Source organism: Tachyglossus aculeatus, chromosome 21, assembly GCF_015852505.1.
Source record: "Tachyglossus aculeatus isolate mTacAcu1 chromosome 21, mTacAcu1.pri, whole genome shotgun sequence".
NCBI classification, from domain to species: domain Eukaryota; kingdom Metazoa; phylum Chordata; class Mammalia; order Monotremata; family Tachyglossidae; genus Tachyglossus; species Tachyglossus aculeatus.
The window spans coordinates 17,845,221-17,851,290 of NC_052086.1; the positions used below are offsets into that span (position 1 = coordinate 17,845,221).

General features: G+C 42.4%; 1 non-coding gene across 1 annotated transcript; it reads left to right on the forward strand.

The window, feature by feature from the left end:
- Positions 1–4,154: 4,154 nt before the first annotated feature.
- LOC119942966 lies at positions 4,155–4,292 on the forward strand. The gene has a single exon (XR_005455457.1). It is a non-coding gene; the product is annotated as a small nucleolar RNA SNORA7 (small nucleolar RNA).
- The last annotated feature ends 1,778 nt before the right edge of the window (positions 4,293–6,070 follow it).

Genomic DNA, 6,070 nt, shown 5'->3' on the forward strand with positions numbered 1-6,070 from the left:
CTGTAAACTCGTTGTTGGCAAGGAATATGTTTCTTATACTAGAGAAGCAGTGTGGCTCAGTGGAAAGAGCACGGGCTTTGGAGTCAGTGGTCAGGGGTTCAAATCCCGGCTCCGCCAATTGTCAGCTGTGTGACTTTGGGCAAGTTACCTAACTTCTCTATGTTTCAGTTACCTCATCTGTAAAATGGGGATTGAATGTGAGCCCCCCGTGGGATAACCTGATCACTTTGTAGCCTCCCCAGTGCTTAGAACAGTGCTTTGCACATAGTAAGTGCTTAATAAATGTCATTATTATTATTATTATATTGTTGTGTCATACTCTCCCAAGAGTTTAGTACAGTGCTCTGCACACAGAGCTGAATAAATATGATTGATTGATTGATTGTCAAGTAAACCACAAACCAGTTTATAAAGTATTACATCAGTCTCACCACTACATTTGCACATATTTTCTTGACTTCATTCATCAAGATTGTGAATTAGCAATATCCCTTTGGGCTTTCTACTCTTTTTGTTTTCTACTCATTCTCTCAGGAAACTCATCTGCTTAAATGGCTTCAAGCTACCTCCTCTACGGGGGGCGGGGGGATGACTTCCAAACTGACTTTTCCAGCCCTGACCTCTCTCCTGGATTGGTATTTCTTCTTGCCAACAAGACATCACAGTTAAAACTAAACTCTTCTATACCCTTTTCTCCTTCTAACCTTTCCATCACAATGCACCCCACCCCACACTCCCTTTCCCCAAACCCCACAATCTTGGCGTCAACCTCAACCACTCACTGCCTTTTAACTCCCCAATTTAATTTTTTAAATGGCATTTGTTAAGTGCTCACTATGTGCCAGGCACTGTACTAAGCACTGCTAAAAGCCAAGCAAGGTTGGACACGTTCCCTGTCCTCCATAGGGCTCATAGTCTTAATTCCCATTTTACAGATGAGGTAGCTGAGGCACAGATAAGTTAAGTGATTTGCCCAAGGTCACACAGCAGACAAGTTGTGGAGCTGGGACTAGAACCCAGGTCCTTCTCACCCCCAGCCCCATATTCCATCCACTAGGCCTCACGGCTTCTTTTTGCTAAATTCTTTTTATTTTTCCTCCACCATTTTTCACAGATCCACCTCATTCTAGCCTCCCAAATGGCCACCTGCTGCTTCAAGGTCTTGCCATCTCAAGGTTGGGCTACCAAATCACCTTCACCCTGGTCTCCCTATATTCCTATATTGGGCAAGTCACTTAATTATATTGACCAAGTCTCCTACATATATCCCTATATTGGGCAAATCACTTAACTTCTCTGGGCCTCAGTTCCCTCCTCTGTAAAATCGGGATTAAGAGTGTGAGCCCCATGTAGGACAGGGACTGTGTCCAACTTGATTAGCTTGTATCTATCCCAGTGCTTAGAAGAGTGCTTGGCATATAGTAAGTGCTTAACAAGTACCATTATTATTATTATATTCAATCTTCCTCTCCTTCAGCCTAATCACCATACCGCTGTCTGAATCATCTTCCTAACATGTTGTTTGGCCTGTATCTCTCCAAACCTCAAAAAATCTCCAATTTCCTTCTGTATCAAGCAGAAACTCCCGGTCATCTGCTTCCAGCTTCTCCACTAGCTCCCTCCTTCCTTTCTCCAGTTAATTTCCATAGCCCCAGATAATCACAATCCAAGAATCAACCTTCAGACTATTAATATACAGCCATCCTTAACATGTACCTATTGATTTATCTTTTCCCTTGTTTATCTATGCATCATTCCACACTCAAACTATTTCAAGTGGTACTTTTGATCCTCCTGGTCCTCCTCCTTTGAAATAATCATCTGCTGACCTTTCTTCCTCCGTGTAAGCTCCCTGAGGGCAGTGTTCCTCTCTTTTTACCTTTATTGTACTCTCCCAAGCACTTAGTTCAGGGCTCAGTACAGAGTAATAGTGGTATTTGTTAAGCGCTTATTAGCTGCCAAATAAAAGATAATCAGATCAGACACAGTCCTGTCCCACATGGAGCTCACATTTTAAGTATGTGGGAAAACAGGTTTTTAGTCCCCATTTACAGATTTTACAGATTTCCCTCTTACAGGAAAAGGAGGCCCAGAGAAGTTACTGACCCAAGGCCAAACAGCAGGAAAGTGGTGGAGATGGGATTAGAACCTAGGTCATCTAACTCCTCTGATTCCTAGACCTGAGATCTTTCCACTATGCCACATTACCTCATTGAGAGTAGGCACTCAGTAAATAGTTTTGATCAATTGATTGATATCAAGAACGACAGCCTACTCTAGAGAGATGCGAAGTACAGGATGGTAAGTACACATAGTAAGCTCTCAATAAATACAATTGAATGAATTAGTGAATGAGGCTCCTCTGTGGGGAGAGTGGTTTAAAGAGCAGAAGTTACACCCTTCTATCTCTTCCTCCTCCAAAACTCACAAGAAACTCTCCCACTGCCACTCCACTGAGCTAGGATACCTGGCGACGTCTGCTCCCCTAAAAACTGCCCCAATAAACCTTTCCTCAGGGTCTTCCCTGTCAATGATTCCTGTCTCTGCCTCATTGAAATTTAGGTAGTGAAGTGAATTTCACTGAAGACGGCCTAATACTATTTACTCCATTCACATTTGCAGTTGTACTTTCCTTCGGAAGTATAAGGCTGGATTTTTTATTTTAAGAATAAGTTTTCTGATTGGGCTAGCTTAAAAAATCTTTTTGGAAGTTTTTTTTTTTTTTTCTGAAACCTCGTGGCCTAGTGGATAGAGCATGTACCTGAGTGTCAGAAAGGCTTTTCTGCTATGTGACCTTGGGCAAGTCACTTAAATTCTCTGTGCCTCAGTTCCCTCATTTGTAAAATGGGGATTAAAGACTGTGAGCCCCATGTGGGAGATGGACTATGTCCAACCTGATTAGCTTGTATTTACCCCAGTGCTTAGTACACTGCCTAGCACATAATAACAAATACTGGGGGGAAAAAAGCAGAAATACATTTTTGCTCTCCAGAAGTCCTAACACCACTTTTCAGTTAACACTTTGATATGGTTTTCCTGCCAAATGCCTTCAGATCAGGTATCTCACAACCCAGGCAAATCAAAATGTAAATGAAGAATCTTTCTGATCTTGAGACACCTTTTAAGGTGTCAAGGCTATTTAGCTGTCAAGGTGTCAGGGATGTGTTTCAAGCAGGTGATTACAGTATTAGGTTGCTCTTAAAGACTTAATTGTGAGAGTAAGTAAGATGACTTTTTAGGCAAGATAGCCGAGATGCTGCCTGGAGCTTGCAAGTAGGGACATGCTCTTTGCTGAAAAATATCCTTCTTCCCTAATATGTCAGTAGGAGTTAAGCAGATTGCCACAGTGTTCTTTCTGTCTCTTTCCAGACAGATGTCAGGAGGCTGAGACCCAGTGAATTTGGGCAAGAAATCAGGGAACTTGGAATCCAGAGAAGACTGCGGCAAAATGAAGGCAACAAAATGGAGCTTTGGATTTCTGACTTTAGAAAGCTCAATTTATGACTTCAATCCTCATCTAGGACTTGCCAATAAAATAGCCTGTGCTAGCACCCAAAAGAGTTAATATAATAAGCCTTTTTCTGAATTATATTCTGATTGTGATCATTACTAATTCAAACTTTTCCCCTGGTGGGCATGCTTCATACTGGGCAAATCCCTGAGTCACAGGGAAATGGACATCCTGATCACTGACAAGGGAGTTATCACTTATCAGCCAGAGAAGAAGCATGGCCTAGTGGGTAGAGTCAGAAGGACCTGGGTTCTAATTCCAGCTCCACCACTTATCTACTGTGTGCCCTTGGGCAAGTCACTTCTCTGTGCCTTAGTTACCTCATCTGTAAAAAGGGGATTAAGACTGTGAACCCCATTTGGAGCACTGACTGTGTCCAACCTGACTAGCTTGAATCTATTCCAGCAGTTAGTACAGTGCCTGACATATGGTAAGCGCTTAACAAGTACCATTAAAAAAAAGTTACAAGCATGATCACTGACAAAGGCATTATCAGATGGAAGAAAACTACAATCAGGACAAGGATTGAAACTCCTACTTGGTGCAGGAAATTTCGGCAGATCTTTGAAGAAACTCTTACCTCCAAGAGCCCAATGAACCTAGTCTCCTAACTTAGGTTTTTAGCTACTTATACAGTGGAGATCCCCTCTCAGGGTCGCACCTGGAGAGTTTCCATAACTCTACGAGTCTCGGCAACGGGAGGGAGAGTCAAGTAGAGGCCTACCCGTTCCATTCCTAGCTTGGGCAGTGGCTAGCAAGTGGAAGGCAATCTGCTACAAGTCAAAAGTCACCCATGCTGGGCAGTGGCTAGCAAGTGGAAGGCAATCTGCTACAAGTCAAAAGTCACCCATGCTGGGCAGCAGCAGAATGGGAGAGAGTTGAGGGTGGAGACTCGAATTTACTGCGCGGAAGGCGGCAGTGGTAAACCACTTCTGTATTTTTACCAAGAAAACTCTGTGGATACTCTACCAGAACGATTGCAGATGGAGAGCAAGGCATTCTGGGACAGATCAATCAATCAATCAATCAATCAATCAATCGTATTTATTGAGCTCTTACTGTGTGCAGAGCACTGTACTAAGCGCTTGGGAAGTACAAGTTGGCAACATATAGAGACAGTCCCTACCCAACAGTGGGCTCACAGTCTAGAAGGGGGAGACAGAGAACAAAACCAAACATATTAACAAAATAAAATAAATAGAATAGATATGTACAAGTAAAATAAATAAATAAATAGAGTAATAAATATGTACAAACATATATACATATATACAGGTGCTGTGGGGAAGGGAAGGAGGTAAGACGGGGGGGATGGAGAGGGGGACGAGGGGGAGAGATGTGTCCTTGGTGTCGCTATGGGTCGGCAACGTCTCGATGGTATAAGACAAGACAAGACAGTGGGGGTACGCCCTGCCATGGAACTTTGTGTGGCTGAAAACCTCTATGTCAATCAATCAATAGTATTTATTGAGAATTTTCTGCGTGCAGAGCACTGTACTTGGAGTTTAGCAGGGTGTAAAAGAATAGAACATCAACAATCAATCATTCGATCAATACCTCCTTCCCTTCCCCACAGCACTTGTATATATTTGTACAGATTTATTACTCTATTTATTTTACTTGTACATATTTACTATTCTATTTATTTTGTTAATGATGTGCATATAGCTATAATTCTATTTGTTCTGACGATTTTGACACCTGTGTACATGTTTTGTTTTGTTGTCTGTCTCCCCCCTCTAGACTGTGAGCCCGTTGTTGGGTAGGGACCGTCTCTACATGTTGCCGACTTGTACTTCCCAAGCGCTTATTACAGTGCTCTGCACACAGTAAGTGCTCAATAGATACGATTGAATGAATGAATAAATGAATGAATGGTATTTAGTGCTTACTGTGTGCAGAGCACTGGACTAAATACCTGGGAGAGTACAATATAACAGAGTTGATAGAGAAATAATAATGATGATGGTAAGCACTGGGGTGGATACAAGCAAATCAGGGTGGACCCAGTCCCTGTCCCACATTGGGCTCACAGTCTCAATCCCATTTTGCAAATGAAGTGACTGAGGCCCAGAGAAGTGAAGTGACTTGCCCAAGGTCACACAGCAGACAAATGGCGGAGCCGGGATTAGAACCTATGACCTTCTCACTCCCAGGCCCGTGCTGTATCTGCTACGCCATGCTGCTTCATGTTCGCAGCCCTCAGGGAGCTTATTACTCTATTTATTTTGTACTTCCCAAGTGCTTAGTACAGTGCTCTGCACACAGTAAACGCTCCATAAATACGATTGATTGATCGATTGATTTTATTTATTTATTTATTTATTTTACTTGTACATATCTATTCTATTTATTTTATTTTGTTAGTATGTTTGGTTTTGTTCTGTCTCCCCCTTTTAGACTGTGAGCCCACTGTTGGGTAGGGACTGTCTCTATATGTTGCCAACTTGTACTTCCCAAGTGCTTAGTACAGTGCTCTGCACACAGTAAGCGCTCAATAAATACGATTGATTGATTGATTGATTATCATCTAGAGGGGGAGACAGACCTTAAAATAAA